The sequence below is a fragment of the Emys orbicularis genome, chromosome 15 (genome assembly GCF_028017835.1).
Source record: "Emys orbicularis isolate rEmyOrb1 chromosome 15, rEmyOrb1.hap1, whole genome shotgun sequence".
In the NCBI taxonomy this organism is placed as follows: domain Eukaryota; kingdom Metazoa; phylum Chordata; order Testudines; family Emydidae; genus Emys; species Emys orbicularis.
Window position 1 is genome coordinate 14,438,976 of NC_088697.1, and position 18,001 is coordinate 14,456,976.

Sequence of the window (18,001 nt, forward strand, 5' to 3'; positions counted from 1 at the left end):
CCCCCCACCCACCCACCTACACTGTCTGGGGGACGACTATTAAGCTTTCCCCCCCGGAGCGCCCGGGGCACGACTATTAAGCCTTCCCCCGGACTGCCCGGGGGACGACTGCGAAGCCTCCCGCTCAGCCTGGGGGAAGACTGTTAAGCCTCCCCCCCACCCACCCTGTCTGGGGGACGACTATTAAGCTTTCCCCTCCGGAGCGCCCGGGGGACGACTATTAAGCCTCCCCCGGACTGCCCGGGGGACGACTGCGAAGCCTCCCGCTCAGCCTGGGGGAAGACTGTTAAGCCTCCCCCCCACCCACCCACCCACACTGTCTGGGGGACGACTATTAAGCTTTCCCCCCCGGAGCGCCCGGGGGACGACTATTAAGCCTTCCCCCGGACTGCCCGGGGGACGACTGCGAAGCCTCCCGCTCAGCCTGGGGGAAGACTGTTAAGCCTCCCCCCCACCCACCCTGTCTGGGGGACGACTATTAAGCTTTCCCCTCCGGAGCGCCCGGGGGACGACTATTAAGCCTCCCCCGGACTGCCCGGGGGATGACTGCGAAGCCTCCCGCTTTGCCTGGGGGAAGACTGTTAAGCCTCCCCCCCCACCCACCCACCCACACTGTCTGGGGGACGACTGTTAAGCTTTCCCCCCCGGAGCGCCCGTGGGACGACTATTAAGCCTCCCCCGGACTGCCCGGGGGACGACTGCGAAGCCTCCCGCTCAGCCTGGGGGAAGACTGTTAAGCCTCCCCCCCCCCCACCCACCCACACTGTCCGGGGGACGACTATTAAGCTTTCCCCCCCGGAGCGCCCGGGGGACGACTATTAAGCCTTCCCCCGGACTGCCCGGGGGACGACTGCGAAGCCTCCCGCTCAGCCTGGGGGAAGACTGTTAAGCCTCCCCCCCACCCACCCTGTCTGGGGGACGACTATTAAGCTTTCCCCTCCGGAGCGCCCGGGGGACGACTATTAAGCCTTCCCCCGGACTGCCCGGGGGACGACTATTAAGCCTCCCCCGGACCTGCTCCATCTCGACTATTAAGCCCCCCTCTGTGGTCCTCAGGACCACTGCCGCGCGGCCCGCGGAGTGGGGTGACACCCGGGCCGCACAGCAAACCGGCCACCAGGTCAACCCATTGAATCCAATGGGTTGACCTGGTGGCCGGAAATCAAACCGGCCACCAGGTCAACCCATTAGATTCAGTGGGTTGACCTGGTGGCCGAGCGGGGACTTAGAAAATTTTACAGCCGCTTCCCCGGGGGTTGACCTGTTGTCCCGGTGGGGACTTTGAAATTTTTACAGCCGCTTCCCCGGGGGTTGACCGGTTGTCCTGAAGGCCCCCCACCCCACCCCCTCCCGGGCTCCTGCTCCCCTCTCCCCAGTCTCGGTGCTCCGCTCCCAGCCTCGGAGGCTGCCTCTCTGCGGCGGCTGCATCGCGTCCGAGGACGCTCACCCTCCGGAGGCTGGCTGTAAAGCCTGACACCCACCGCCGCCGCCGCCCCGACTCTCCGAGGGGCGACTCTGAGGCCTCCCCCCACCCCCGGACCACCCTGGAGACGACTGCTAAGCCCCCACCCCCGGCCAGTCTAGGGGAAGACTGCTAAGCCTCTCCCCCCCCTGCCCCACCCACCCACACTGTCTGGGGGATGACTATTAAGCCTCCCCCCCGCCCAGCCTGGGGGAAGACTGTTAAGCCTCCCCCCCACCCACCCTGTCTGGGGGACGACTATTAAGCTTCCCCCCCGCCGGAGCGCCCGGGGGACGACTATTAAGCCTTCCCCCGGACTGCCCGGCGGACGACTGCGAAGCCTCCCGCTCAGCCTGGGGGAAGACTGTTAAGCCTCCCCCCCACCCACCCTGTCTGGGGGACGACTATTAAGCTTTCCCCTCCGGAGCGCCCGGGGGACGACTATTAAGCCTCCCCCGGACTGCCCGGGGGATGACTGCGAAGCCTCCCGCTTTGCCTGGGGGAAGACTGTTAAGCCTCCCCCCCCACCCACCCACCCACACTGTCTGGGGGACGACTGTTAAGCTTTCCCCCCCGGAGCGCCCGGGGGACGACTATTAAGCCTCCCCCGGACTGCCCGGGGGACGACTGCGAAGCCTCCCGCTCAGCCTGGGGGAAGACTGTTAAGCCTCCCCCCCCCCCACCCACCCACACTGTCCGGGGGACGACTATTAAGCTTTCCCCCCCGGAGCGCCCGGGGGACGACTATTAAGCCTTCCCCCGGACTGCCCGGCGGACGACTGCGAAGCCTCCCGCTCAGCCTGGGGGAAGACTGTTAAGCCTCCCCCCCACCCACCCTGTCTGGGGGACGACTATTAAGCTTTCCCCTCCGGAGCGCCCGGGGGACGACTATTAAGCCTCCCCCGGACTGCCCGGGGGATGACTGCGAAGCCTCCCGCTTTGCCTGGGGGAAGACTGTTAAGCCTCCCCCCCCACCCACCCACCCACACTGTCTGGGGGACGACTGTTAAGCTTTCCCCCCCGGAGCGCCCGGGGGACGACTATTAAGCCTCCCCCGGACTGCCCGGGGGACGACTGCGAAGCCTCCCGCTCAGCCTGGGGGAAGACTGTTAAGCCTCCCCCCCCCCCACCCACCCACACTGTCCGGGGGACGACTATTAAGCTTTCCCCCCCGGAGCGCCCGGGGGACGACTATTAAGCCTTCCCCCGGACTGCCCGGGGGACGACTGCGAAGCCTCCCGCTCAGCCTGGGGGAAGACTGTTAAGCCTCCCCCCCACCCACCCTGTCTGGGGGACGACTATTAAGCTTTCCCCTCCGGAGCGCCCGGGGGACGACTATTAAGCCTTCCCCCGGACTGCCCGGGGGACGACTATTAAGCCTCCCCCGGACCTGCTCCATCTCGACTATTAAGCCCCCCTCTGTGGTCCTCAGGACCACTGCCGCGCGGCCCGCGGAGTGGGGTGACACCCGGGCCGCACAGCAAACCGGCCACCAGGTCAACCCATTGAATCCAATGGGTTGACCTGGTGGCCGGAAATCAAACCGGCCACCAGGTCAACCCATTAGATTCAGTGGGTTGACCTGGTGGCCGAGCGGGGACTTAGAAAATTTTACAGCCGCTTCCCCGGGGGTTGACCTGTTGTCCCGGTGGGGACTTTGAAATTTTTACAGCCGCTTCCCCGGGGGTTGACCGGTTGTCCTGAAGGCCCCCCACCCCACCCCCTCCCGGGCTCCTGCTCCCCTCTCCCCAGTCTCGGTGCTCCGCTCCCAGCCTCGGAGGCTGCCTCTCTGCGGCGGCTGCATCGCGTCCGAGGACGCTCACCCTCCGGAGGCTGGCTGTAAAGCCTGACACCCACCGCCGCCGCCGCCCCGACTCTCCGAGGGGCGACTCTGAGGCCTCCCCCCACCCCCGGACCACCCTGGAGACGACTGCTAAGCCCCCACCCCCGGCCAGTCTAGGGGAAGACTGCTAAGCCTCTCCCCCCCCTGCCCCACCCACCCACACTGTCTGGGGGATGACTATTAAGCCTCCCCCCCGCCCAGCCTGGGGGAAGACTGTTAAGCCTCCCCCCCACCCACCCACCCACACTGTCTGGGGGACGACTATTAAGCTTTCCCCCCCGGAGCGCCCGGGGCACGACTATTAAGCCTCCCCCGGACTGCCCGGGGGACGACTGCGAAGCCTCCCGCTCAGCCTGGGGGAAGACTGTTAAGCCTCCCCCCCACCCACCCTGTCTGGGGGACGACTATTAAGCTTTCCCCTCCGGAGCGCCCGGGGGACGACTATTAAGCCTCCCCCGGACTGCCCGGGGGATGACTGCGAAGCCTCCCGCTTTGCCTGGGGGAAGACTGTTAAGCCTCCCCCCCCACCCACCCACCCACACTGTCTGGGGGACGACTGTTAAGCTTTCCCCCCCGGAGCGCCCGGGGGACGACTATTAAGCCTCCCCCGGACTGCCCGGGGGACGACTGCGAAGCCTCCCGCTCAGCCTGGGGGAAGACTGTTAAGCCTCCCCCCCACCCACCCACCCACACTGTCTGGGGGACGACTATTAAGCTTTCCCCCCCGGAGCGCCCGGGGGACGACTATTAAGCCTTCCCCCGGACTGCCCGGGGGACGACTGCGAAGCCTCCCGCTCAGCCTGGGGGAAGACTGTTAAGCCTCCCCCCCACCCACCCTGTCTGGGGGACGACTATTAAGCTTTCCCCTCCGGAGCGCCCGGGGGACGACTATTAAGCCTCCCCCGGACTGCCCGGGGGATGACTGCGAAGCCTCCCGCTTTGCCTGGGGGAAGACTGTTAAGCCTCCCCCCCCACCCACCCACCCACACTGTCTGGGGGACGACTGTTAAGCTTTCCCCCCCGGAGCGCCCGGGGGACGACTATTAAGCCTCCCCCGGACTGCCCGGGGGACGACTGCGAAGCCTCCCGCTCAGCCTGGGGGAAGACTGTTAAGCCTCCCCCCCCCCCACCCACCCACACTGTCCGGGGGACGACTATTAAGCTTTCCCCCCCGGAGCGCCCGGGGGACGACTATTAAGCCTTCCCCCGGACTGCCCGGGGGACGACTGCGAAGCCTCCCGCTCAGCCTGGGGGAAGACTGTTAAGCCTCCCCCCCACCCACCCTGTCTGGGGGACGACTATTAAGCTTTCCCCTCCGGAGCGCCCGGGGGACGACTATTAAGCCTTCCCCCGGACTGCCCGGGGGACGACTATTAAGCCTCCCCCGGACCTGCTCCATCTCGACTATTAAGCCCCCCTCTGTGGTCCTCAGGACCACTGCCGCGCGGCCCGCGGAGTGGGGTGACACCCGGGCCGCACAGCAAACCGGCCACCAGGTCAACCCATTGAATCCAATGGGTTGACCTGGTGGCCGGAAATCAAACCGGCCACCAGGTCAACCCATTAGATTCAGTGGGTTGACCTGGTGGCCGAGCGGGGACTTAGAAAATTTTACAGCCGCTTCCCCGGGGGTTGACCTGTTGTCCCGGTGGGGACTTTGAAATTTTTACAGCCGCTTCCCCGGGGGTTGACCGGTTGTCCTGAAGGCCCCCCACCCCACCCCCTCCCGGGCTCCTGCTCCCCTCTCCCCAGTCTCGGTGCTCCGCTCCCAGCCTCGGAGGCTGCCTCTCTGCGGCGGCTGCATCGCGTCCGAGGACGCTCACCCTCCGGAGGCTGGCTGTAAAGCCTGACACCCACCGCCGCCGCCGCCCCGACTCTCCGAGGGGCGACTCTGAGGCCTCCCCCCACCCCCGGACCACCCTGGAGACGACTGCTAAGCCCCCACCCCCGGCCAGTCTAGGGGAAGACTGCTAAGCCTCTCCCCCCCCTGCCCCACCCACCCACACTGTCTGGGGGATGACTATTAAGCCTCCCCCCCGCCCAGCCTGGGGGAAGACTGTTAAGCCTCCCCCCCACCCACCCTGTCTGGGGGACGACTATTAAGCTTCCCCCCCGCCGGAGCGCCCGGGGGACGACTATTAAGCCTTCCCCCGGACTGCCCGGCGGACGACTGCGAAGCCTCCCGCTCAGCCTGGGGGAAGACTGTTAAGCCTCCCCCCCACCCACCCTGTCTGGGGGACGACTATTAAGCTTTCCCCTCCGGAGCGCCCGGGGGACGACTATTAAGCCTCCCCCGGACTGCCCGGGGGATGACTGCGAAGCCTCCCGCTTTGCCTGGGGGAAGACTGTTAAGCCTCCCCCCCCACCCACCCACCCACACTGTCTGGGGGACGACTGTTAAGCTTTCCCCCCCGGAGCGCCCGGGGGACGACTATTAAGCCTCCCCCGGACTGCCCGGGGGACGACTGCGAAGCCTCCCGCTCAGCCTGGGGGAAGACTGTTAAGCCTCCCCCCCACCCACCCTGTCTGGGGGACGACTATTAAGCTTTCCCCTCCGGAGCGCCCGGGGGACGACTATTAAGCCTTCCCCCGGACTGCCCGGGGGACGACTATTAAGCCTCCCCCGGACCTGCTCCATCTCGACTATTAAGCCCCCCTCTGTGGTCCTCAGGACCACTGCCGCGCGGCCCGCGGAGTGGGGTGACACCCGGGCCGCACAGCAAACCGGCCACCAGGTCAACCCATTGAATCCAATGGGTTGACCTGGTGGCCGGAAATCAAACCGGCCACCAGGTCAACCCATTAGATTCAGTGGGTTGACCTGGTGGCCGAGCGGGGACTTAGAAAATTTTACAGCCGCTTCCCCGGGGGTTGACCTGTTGTCCCGGTGGGGACTTTGAAATTTTTACAGCCGCTTCCCCGGGGGTTGACCGGTTGTCCTGAAGGCCCCCCACCCCACCCCCTCCCGGGCTCCTGCTCCCCTCTCCCCAGTCTCGGTGCTCCGCTCCCAGCCTCGGAGGCTGCCTCTCTGCGGCGGCTGCATCGCGTCCGAGGACGCTCACCCTCCGGAGGCTGGCTGTAAAGCCTGACACCCACCGCCGCCGCCGCCCCGACTCTCCGAGGGGCGACTCTGAGGCCTCCCCCCACCCCCGGACCACCCTGGAGACGACTGCTAAGCCCCCACCCCCGGCCAGTCTAGGGGAAGACTGCTAAGCCTCTCCCCCCCCTGCCCCACCCACCCACACTGTCTGGGGGATGACTATTAAGCCTCCCCCCCGCCCAGCCTGGGGGAAGACTGTTAAGCCTCCCCCCCACCCACCCTGTCTGGGGGACGACTATTAAGCTTCCCCCCCGCCGGAGCGCCCGGGGGACGACTATTAAGCCTTCCCCCGGACTGCCCGGCGGACGACTGCGAAGCCTCCCGCTCAGCCTGGGGGAAGACTGTTAAGCCTCCCCCCCACCCACCCTGTCTGGGGGACGACTATTAAGCTTTCCCCTCCGGAGCGCCCGGGGGACGACTATTAAGCCTCCCCCGGACTGCCCGGGGGATGACTGCGAAGCCTCCCGCTTTGCCTGGGGGAAGACTGTTAAGCCTCCCCCCCCACCCACCCACCCACACTGTCTGGGGGACGACTGTTAAGCTTTCCCCCCCGGAGCGCCCGGGGGACGACTATTAAGCCTCCCCCGGACTGCCCGGGGGACGACTGCGAAGCCTCCCGCTCAGCCTGGGGGAAGACTGTTAAGCCTCCCCCCCCCCCACCCACCCACACTGTCCGGGGGACGACTATTAAGCTTTCCCCCCCGGAGCGCCCGGGGGACGACTATTAAGCCTTCCCCCGGACTGCCCGGCGGACGACTGCGAAGCCTCCCGCTCAGCCTGGGGGAAGACTGTTAAGCCTCCCCCCCACCCACCCTGTCTGGGGGACGACTATTAAGCTTTCCCCTCCGGAGCGCCCGGGGGACGACTATTAAGCCTCCCCCGGACTGCCCGGGGGATGACTGCGAAGCCTCCCGCTTTGCCTGGGGGAAGACTGTTAAGCCTCCCCCCCCACCCACCCACCCACACTGTCTGGGGGACGACTGTTAAGCTTTCCCCCCCGGAGCGCCCGGGGGACGACTATTAAGCCTCCCCCGGACTGCCCGGGGGACGACTGCGAAGCCTCCCGCTCAGCCTGGGGGAAGACTGTTAAGCCTCCCCCCCCCCCACCCACCCACACTGTCCGGGGGACGACTATTAAGCTTTCCCCCCCGGAGCGCCCGGGGGACGACTATTAAGCCTTCCCCCGGACTGCCCGGGGGACGACTGCGAAGCCTCCCGCTCAGCCTGGGGGAAGACTGTTAAGCCTCCCCCCCACCCACCCTGTCTGGGGGACGACTATTAAGCTTTCCCCTCCGGAGCGCCCGGGGGACGACTATTAAGCCTTCCCCCGGACTGCCCGGGGGACGACTATTAAGCCTCCCCCGGACCTGCTCCATCTCGACTATTAAGCCCCCCTCTGTGGTCCTCAGGACCACTGCCGCGCGGCCCGCGGAGTGGGGTGACACCCGGGCCGCACAGCAAACCGGCCACCAGGTCAACCCATTGAATCCAATGGGTTGACCTGGTGGCCGGAAATCAAACCGGCCACCAGGTCAACCCATTAGATTCAGTGGGTTGACCTGGTGGCCGAGCGGGGACTTAGAAAATTTTACAGCCGCTTCCCCGGGGGTTGACCTGTTGTCCCGGTGGGGACTTTGAAATTTTTACAGCCGCTTCCCCGGGGGTTGACCGGTTGTCCTGAAGGCCCCCCACCCCACCCCCTCCCGGGCTCCTGCTCCCCTCTCCCCAGTCTCGGTGCTCCGCTCCCAGCCTCGGAGGCTGCCTCTCTGCGGCGGCTGCATCGCGTCCGAGGACGCTCACCCTCCGGAGGCTGGCTGTAAAGCCTGACACCCACCGCCGCCGCCGCCCCGACTCTCCGAGGGGCGACTCTGAGGCCTCCCCCCACCCCCGGACCACCCTGGAGACGACTGCTAAGCCCCCACCCCCGGCCAGTCTAGGGGAAGACTGCTAAGCCTCTCCCCCCCCTGCCCCACCCACCCACACTGTCTGGGGGATGACTATTAAGCCTCCCCCCCGCCCAGCCTGGGGGAAGACTGTTAAGCCTCCCCCCCACCCACCCACCCACACTGTCTGGGGGACGACTATTAAGCTTTCCCCCCCGGAGCGCCCGGGGCACGACTATTAAGCCTCCCCCGGACTGCCCGGGGGACGACTGCGAAGCCTCCCGCTCAGCCTGGGGGAAGACTGTTAAGCCTCCCCCCCACCCACCCACCCACACTGTCTGGGGGACGACTATTAAGCTTTCCCCCCCGGAGCGCCCGGGGGACGACTATTAAGCCTTCCCCCGGACTGCCCGGGGGACGACTGCGAAGCCTCCCGCTCATCCTGGGGGAAGACTGTTAAGCCTCCCCCCCACCCACCCACCTACACTGTCTGGGGGACGACTATTAAGCTTTCCCCCCCGGAGCGCCCGGGGCACGACTATTAAGCCTTCCCCCGGACTGCCCGGGGGACGACTGCGAAGCCTCCCGCTCAGCCTGGGGGAAGACTGTTAAGCCTCCCCCCCACCCACCCTGTCTGGGGGACGACTATTAAGCTTTCCCCTCCGGAGCGCCCGGGGGACGACTATTAAGCCTCCCCCGGACTGCCCGGGGGACGACTGCGAAGCCTCCCGCTCAGCCTGGGGGAAGACTGTTAAGCCTCCCCCCCACCCACCCACCCACACTGTCTGGGGGACGACTATTAAGCTTTCCCCCCCGGAGCGCCCGGGGGACGACTATTAAGCCTTCCCCCGGACTGCCCGGGGGACGACTGCGAAGCCTCCCGCTCAGCCTGGGGGAAGACTGTTAAGCCTCCCCCCCACCCACCCTGTCTGGGGGACGACTATTAAGCTTTCCCCTCCGGAGCGCCCGGGGGACGACTATTAAGCCTCCCCCGGACTGCCCGGGGGATGACTGCGAAGCCTCCCGCTTTGCCTGGGGGAAGACTGTTAAGCCTCCCCCCCCACCCACCCACCCACACTGTCTGGGGGACGACTGTTAAGCTTTCCCCCCCGGAGCGCCCGTGGGACGACTATTAAGCCTCCCCCGGACTGCCCGGGGGACGACTGCGAAGCCTCCCGCTCAGCCTGGGGGAAGACTGTTAAGCCTCCCCCCCCCCCACCCACCCACACTGTCCGGGGGACGACTATTAAGCTTTCCCCCCCGGAGCGCCCGGGGGACGACTATTAAGCCTTCCCCCGGACTGCCCGGGGGACGACTGCGAAGCCTCCCGCTCAGCCTGGGGGAAGACTGTTAAGCCTCCCCCCCACCCACCCTGTCTGGGGGACGACTATTAAGCTTTCCCCTCCGGAGCGCCCGGGGGACGACTATTAAGCCTTCCCCCGGACTGCCCGGGGGACGACTATTAAGCCTCCCCCGGACCTGCTCCATCTCGACTATTAAGCCCCCCTCTGTGGTCCTCAGGACCACTGCCGCGCGGCCCGCGGAGTGGGGTGACACCCGGGCCGCACAGCAAACCGGCCACCAGGTCAACCCATTGAATCCAATGGGTTGACCTGGTGGCCGGAAATCAAACCGGCCACCAGGTCAACCCATTAGATTCAGTGGGTTGACCTGGTGGCCGAGCGGGGACTTAGAAAATTTTACAGCCGCTTCCCCGGGGGTTGACCTGTTGTCCCGGTGGGGACTTTGAAATTTTTACAGCCGCTTCCCCGGGGGTTGACCGGTTGTCCTGAAGGCCCCCCACCCCACCCCCTCCCGGGCTCCTGCTCCCCTCTCCCCAGTCTCGGTGCTCCGCTCCCAGCCTCGGAGGCTGCCTCTCTGCGGCGGCTGCATCGCGTCCGAGGACGCTCACCCTCCGGAGGCTGGCTGTAAAGCCTGACACCCACCGCCGCCGCCGCCCCGACTCTCCGAGGGGCGACTCTGAGGCCTCCCCCCACCCCCGGACCACCCTGGAGACGACTGCTAAGCCCCCACCCCCGGCCAGTCTAGGGGAAGACTGCTAAGCCTCTCCCCCCCCTGCCCCACCCACCCACACTGTCTGGGGGATGACTATTAAGCCTCCCCCCCGCCCAGCCTGGGGGAAGACTGTTAAGCCTCCCCCCCACCCACCCTGTCTGGGGGACGACTATTAAGCTTCCCCCCCGCCGGAGCGCCCGGGGGACGACTATTAAGCCTTCCCCCGGACTGCCCGGCGGACGACTGCGAAGCCTCCCGCTCAGCCTGGGGGAAGACTGTTAAGCCTCCCCCCCACCCACCCTGTCTGGGGGACGACTATTAAGCTTTCCCCTCCGGAGCGCCCGGGGGACGACTATTAAGCCTCCCCCGGACTGCCCGGGGGATGACTGCGAAGCCTCCCGCTTTGCCTGGGGGAAGACTGTTAAGCCTCCCCCCCCACCCACCCACCCACACTGTCTGGGGGACGACTGTTAAGCTTTCCCCCCCGGAGCGCCCGGGGGACGACTATTAAGCCTCCCCCGGACTGCCCGGGGGACGACTGCGAAGCCTCCCGCTCAGCCTGGGGGAAGACTGTTAAGCCTCCCCCCCCCCCACCCACCCACACTGTCCGGGGGACGACTATTAAGCTTTCCCCCCCGGAGCGCCCGGGGGACGACTATTAAGCCTTCCCCCGGACTGCCCGGCGGACGACTGCGAAGCCTCCCGCTCAGCCTGGGGGAAGACTGTTAAGCCTCCCCCCCACCCACCCTGTCTGGGGGACGACTATTAAGCTTTCCCCTCCGGAGCGCCCGGGGGACGACTATTAAGCCTCCCCCGGACTGCCCGGGGGATGACTGCGAAGCCTCCCGCTTTGCCTGGGGGAAGACTGTTAAGCCTCCCCCCCCACCCACCCACCCACACTGTCTGGGGGACGACTGTTAAGCTTTCCCCCCCGGAGCGCCCGGGGGACGACTATTAAGCCTCCCCCGGACTGCCCGGGGGACGACTGCGAAGCCTCCCGCTCAGCCTGGGGGAAGACTGTTAAGCCTCCCCCCCCCCCACCCACCCACACTGTCCGGGGGACGACTATTAAGCTTTCCCCCCCGGAGCGCCCGGGGGACGACTATTAAGCCTTCCCCCGGACTGCCCGGGGGACGACTGCGAAGCCTCCCGCTCAGCCTGGGGGAAGACTGTTAAGCCTCCCCCCCACCCACCCTGTCTGGGGGACGACTATTAAGCTTTCCCCTCCGGAGCGCCCGGGGGACGACTATTAAGCCTTCCCCCGGACTGCCCGGGGGACGACTATTAAGCCTCCCCCGGACCTGCTCCATCTCGACTATTAAGCCCCCCTCTGTGGTCCTCAGGACCACTGCCGCGCGGCCCGCGGAGTGGGGTGACACCCGGGCCGCACAGCAAACCGGCCACCAGGTCAACCCATTGAATCCAATGGGTTGACCTGGTGGCCGGAAATCAAACCGGCCACCAGGTCAACCCATTAGATTCAGTGGGTTGACCTGGTGGCCGAGCGGGGACTTAGAAAATTTTACAGCCGCTTCCCCGGGGGTTGACCTGTTGTCCCGGTGGGGACTTTGAAATTTTTACAGCCGCTTCCCCGGGGGTTGACCGGTTGTCCTGAAGGCCCCCCACCCCACCCCCTCCCGGGCTCCTGCTCCCCTCTCCCCAGTCTCGGTGCTCCGCTCCCAGCCTCGGAGGCTGCCTCTCTGCGGCGGCTGCATCGCGTCCGAGGACGCTCACCCTCCGGAGGCTGGCTGTAAAGCCTGACACCCACCGCCGCCGCCGCCCCGACTCTCCGAGGGGCGACTCTGAGGCCTCCCCCCACCCCCGGACCACCCTGGAGACGACTGCTAAGCCCCCACCCCCGGCCAGTCTAGGGGAAGACTGCTAAGCCTCTCCCCCCCCTGCCCCACCCACCCACACTGTCTGGGGGATGACTATTAAGCCTCCCCCCCGCCCAGCCTGGGGGAAGACTGTTAAGCCTCCCCCCCACCCACCCACCCACACTGTCTGGGGGACGACTATTAAGCTTTCCCCCCCGGAGCGCCCGGGGCACGACTATTAAGCCTCCCCCGGACTGCCCGGGGGACGACTGCGAAGCCTCCCGCTCAGCCTGGGGGAAGACTGTTAAGCCTCCCCCCCACCCACCCACCCACACTGTCTGGGGGACGACTATTAAGCTTTCCCCCCCGGAGCGCCCGGGGGACGACTATTAAGCCTTCCCCCGGACTGCCCGGGGGACGACTGCGAAGCCTCCCGCTCATCCTGGGGGAAGACTGTTAAGCCTCCCCCCCACCCACCCACCTACACTGTCTGGGGGACGACTATTAAGCTTTCCCCCCCGGAGCGCCCGGGGCACGACTATTAAGCCTTCCCCCGGACTGCCCGGGGGACGACTGCGAAGCCTCCCGCTCAGCCTGGGGGAAGACTGTTAAGCCTCCCCCCCACCCACCCTGTCTGGGGGACGACTATTAAGCTTTCCCCTCCGGAGCGCCCGGGGGACGACTATTAAGCCTCCCCCGGACTGCCCGGGGGACGACTGCGAAGCCTCCCGCTCAGCCTGGGGGAAGACTGTTAAGCCTCCCCCCCACCCACCCACCCACACTGTCTGGGGGACGACTATTAAGCTTTCCCCCCCGGAGCGCCCGGGGGACGACTATTAAGCCTTCCCCCGGACTGCCCGGGGGACGACTGCGAAGCCTCCCGCTCAGCCTGGGGGAAGACTGTTAAGCCTCCCCCCCACCCACCCTGTCTGGGGGACGACTATTAAGCTTTCCCCTCCGGAGCGCCCGGGGGACGACTATTAAGCCTCCCCCGGACTGCCCGGGGGATGACTGCGAAGCCTCCCGCTTTGCCTGGGGGAAGACTGTTAAGCCTCCCCCCCCACCCACCCACCCACACTGTCTGGGGGACGACTGTTAAGCTTTCCCCCCCGGAGCGCCCGTGGGACGACTATTAAGCCTCCCCCGGACTGCCCGGGGGACGACTGCGAAGCCTCCCGCTCAGCCTGGGGGAAGACTGTTAAGCCTCCCCCCCCCCCCACCCACCCACACTGTCCGGGGGACGACTATTAAGCTTTCCCCCCCGGAGCGCCCGGGGGACGACTATTAAGCCTTCCCCCGGACTGCCCGGGGGACGACTGCGAAGCCTCCCGCTCAGCCTGGGGGAAGACTGTTAAGCCTCCCCCCCACCCACCCTGTCTGGGGGACGACTATTAAGCTTTCCCCTCCGGAGCGCCCGGGGGACGACTATTAAGCCTTCCCCCGGACTGCCCGGGGGACGACTATTAAGCCTCCCCCGGACCTGCTCCATCTCGACTATTAAGCCCCCCTCTGTGGTCCTCAGGACCACTGCCGCGCGGCCCGCGGAGTGGGGTGACACCCGGGCCGCACAGCAAACCGGCCACCAGGTCAACCCATTGAATCCAATGGGTTGACCTGGTGGCCGGAAATCAAACCGGCCACCAGGTCAACCCATTAGATTCAGTGGGTTGACCTGGTGGCCGAGCGGGGACTTAGAAAATTTTACAGCCGCTTCCCCGGGGGTTGACCTGTTGTCCCGGTGGGGACTTTGAAATTTTTACAGCCGCTTCCCCGGGGGTTGACCGGTTGTCCTGAAGGCCCCCCACCCCACCCCCTCCCGGGCTCCTGCTCCCCTCTCCCCAGTCTCGGTGCTCCGCTCCCAGCCTCGGAGGCTGCCTCTCTGCGGCGGCTGCATCGCGTCCGAGGACGCTCACCCTCCGGAGGCTGGCTGTAAAGCCTGACACCCACCGCCGCCGCCGCCCCGACTCTCCGAGGGGCGACTCTGAGGCCTCCCCCCACCCCCGGACCACCCTGGAGACGACTGCTAAGCCCCCACCCCCGGCCAGTCTAGGGGAAGACTGCTAAGCCTCTCCCCCCCCTGCCCCACCCACCCACACTGTCTGGGGGATGACTATTAAGCCTCCCCCCCGCCCAGCCTGGGGGAAGACTGTTAAGCCTCCCCCCCACCCACCCTGTCTGGGGGACGACTATTAAGCTTCCCCCCCGCCGGAGCGCCCGGGGGACGACTATTAAGCCTTCCCCCGGACTGCCCGGCGGACGACTGCGAAGCCTCCCGCTCAGCCTGGGGGAAGACTGTTAAGCCTCCCCCCCACCCACCCTGTCTGGGGGACGACTATTAAGCTTTCCCCTCCGGAGCGCCCGGGGGACGACTATTAAGCCTCCCCCGGACTGCCCGGGGGATGACTGCGAAGCCTCCCGCTTTGCCTGGGGGAAGACTGTTAAGCCTCCCCCCCCACCCACCCACCCACACTGTCTGGGGGACGACTGTTAAGCTTTCCCCCCCGGAGCGCCCGGGGGACGACTATTAAGCCTCCCCCGGACTGCCCGGGGGACGACTGCGAAGCCTCCCGCTCAGCCTGGGGGAAGACTGTTAAGCCTCCCCCCCCCCCACCCACCCACACTGTCCGGGGGACGACTATTAAGCTTTCCCCCCCGGAGCGCCCGGGGGACGACTATTAAGCCTTCCCCCGGACTGCCCGGCGGACGACTGCGAAGCCTCCCGCTCAGCCTGGGGGAAGACTGTTAAGCCTCCCCCCCACCCACCCTGTCTGGGGGACGACTATTAAGCTTTCCCCTCCGGAGCGCCCGGGGGACGACTATTAAGCCTCCCCCGGACTGCCCGGGGGATGACTGCGAAGCCTCCCGCTTTGCCTGGGGGAAGACTGTTAAGCCTCCCCCCCCACCCACCCACCCACACTGTCTGGGGGACGACTGTTAAGCTTTCCCCCCCGGAGCGCCCGGGGGACGACTATTAAGCCTCCCCCGGACTGCCCGGGGGACGACTGCGAAGCCTCCCGCTCAGCCTGGGGGAAGACTGTTAAGCCTCCCCCCCCCCCCACCCACCCACACTGTCCGGGGGACGACTATTAAGCTTTCCCCCCCGGAGCGCCCGGGGGACGACTATTAAGCCTTCCCCCGGACTGCCCGGGGGACGACTGCGAAGCCTCCCGCTCAGCCTGGGGGAAGACTGTTAAGCCTCCCCCCCACCCACCCTGTCTGGGGGACGACTATTAAGCTTTCCCCTCCGGAGCGCCCGGGGGACGACTATTAAGCCTTCCCCCGGACTGCCCGGGGGACGACTATTAAGCCTCCCCCGGACCTGCTCCATCTCGACTATTAAGCCCCCCTCTGTGGTCCTCAGGACCACTGCCGCGCGGCCCGCGGAGTGGGGTGACACCCGGGCCGCACAGCAAACCGGCCACCAGGTCAACCCATTGAATCCAATGGGTTGACCTGGTGGCCGGAAATCAAACCGGCCACCAGGTCAACCCATTAGATTCAGTGGGTTGACCTGGTGGCCGAGCGGGGACTTAGAAAATTTTACAGCCGCTTCCCCGGGGGTTGACCTGTTGTCCCGGTGGGGACTTTGAAATTTTTACAGCCGCTTCCCCGGGGGTTGACCGGTTGTCCTGAAGGCCCCCCACCCCACCCCCTCCCGGGCTCCTGCTCCCCTCTCCCCAGTCTCGGTGCTCCGCTCCCAGCCTCGGAGGCTGCCTCTCTGCGGCGGCTGCATCGCGTCCGAGGACGCTCACCCTCCGGAGGCTGGCTGTAAAGCCTGACACCCACCGCCGCCGCCGCCCCGACTCTCCGAGGGGCGACTCTGAGGCCTCCCCCCACCCCCGGACCACCCTGGAGACGACTGCTAAGCCCCCACCCCCGGCCAGTCTAGGGGAAGACTGCTAAGCCTCTCCCCCCCCTGCCCCACCCACCCACACTGTCTGGGGGATGACTATTAAGCCTCCCCCCCGCCCAGCCTGGGGGAAGACTGTTAAGCCTCCCCCCCACCCACCCTGTCTGGGGGACGACTATTAAGCTTCCCCCCCGCCGGAGCGCCCGGGGGACGACTATTAAGCCTTCCCCCGGACTGCCCGGCGGACGACTGCGAAGCCTCCCGCTCAGCCTGGGGGAAGACTGTTAAGCCTCCCCCCCACCCACCCTGTCTGGGGGACGACTATTAAGCTTTCCCCTCCGGAGCGCCCGGGGGACGACTATTAAGCCTCCCCCGGACTGCCCGGGGGATGACTGCGAAGCCTCCCGCTTTGCCTGGGGGAAGACTGTTAAGCCTCCCCCCCCACCCACCCACCCACACTGTCTGGGGGACGACTGTTAAGCTTTCCCCCCCGGAGCGCCCGGGGGACGACTATTAAGCCTCCCCCGGACTGCCCGGGGGACGACTGCGAAGCCTCCCGCTCAGCCTGGGGGAAGACTGTTAAGCCTCCCCCCCCCCCACCCACCCACACTGTCCGGGGGACGACTATTAAGCTTTCCCCCCCGGAGCGCCCGGGGGACGACTATTAAGCCTTCCCCCGGACTGCCCGGGGGACGACTGCGAAGCCTCCCGCTCAGCCTGGGGGAAGACTGTTAAGCCTCCCCCCCACCCACCCTGTCTGGGGGACGACTATTAAGCTTTCCCCTCCGGAGCGCCCGGGGGACGACTATTAAGCCTTCCCCCGGACTGCCCGGGGGACGACTATTAAGCCTCCCCCGGACCTGCTCCATCTCGACTATTAAGCCCCCCTCTGTGGTCCTCAGGACCACTGCCGCGCGGCCCGCGGAGTGGGGTGACACCCGGGCCGCACAGCAAACCGGCCACCAGGTCAACCCATTGAATCCAATGGGTTGACCTGGTGGCCGGAAATCAAACCGGCCACCAGGTCAACCCATTAGATTCAGTGGGTTGACCTGGTGGCCGAGCGGGGACTTAGAAAATTTTACAGCCGCTTCCCCGGGGGTTGACCTGTTGTCCCGGTGGGGACTTTGAAATTTTTACAGCCGCTTCCCCGGGGGTTGACCGGTTGTCCTGAAGGCCCCCCACCCCACCCCCTCCCGGGCTCCTGCTCCCCTCTCCCCAGTCTCGGTGCTCCGCTCCCAGCCTCGGAGGCTGCCTCTCTGCGGCGGCTGCATCGCGTCCGAGGACGCTCACCCTCCGGAGGCTGGCTGTAAAGCCTGACACCCACCGCCGCCGCCGCCCCGACTCTCCGAGGGGCGACTCTGAGGCCTCCCCCCACCCCCGGACCACCCTGGAGACGACTGCTAAGCCCCCACCCCCGGCCAGTCTAGGGGAAGACTGCTAAGCCTCTCCCCCCCCTGCCCCACCCACCCACACTGTCTGGGGGATGACTATTAAGCCTCCCCCCCGCCCAGCCTGGGGGAAGACTGTTAAGCCTCCCCCCCACCCACCCTGTCTGGGGGACGACTATTAAGCTTCCCCCCCGCCGGAGCGCCCGGGGGACGACTATTAAGCCTTCCCCCGGACTGCCCGGCGGACGACTGCGAAGCCTCCCGCTCAGCCTGGGGGAAGACTGTTAAGCCTCCCCCCCACCCACCCTGTCTGGGGGACGACTATTAAGCTTTCCCCTCCGGAGCGCCCGGGGGACGACTATTAAGCCTCCCCCGGACTGCCCGGGGGATGACTGCGAAGCCTCCCGCTTTGCCTGGGGGAAGACTGTTAAGCCTCCCCCCCCACCCACCCACCCACACTGTCTGGGGGACGACTGTTAAGCTTTCCCCCCCGGAGCGCCCGGGGGACGACTATTAAGCCTCCCCCGGACTGCCCGGGGGACGACTGCGAAGCCTCCCGCTCAGCCTGGGGGAAGACTGTTAAGCCTCCCCCCCCCCCACCCACCCACACTGTCCGGGGGACGACTATTAAGCTTTCCC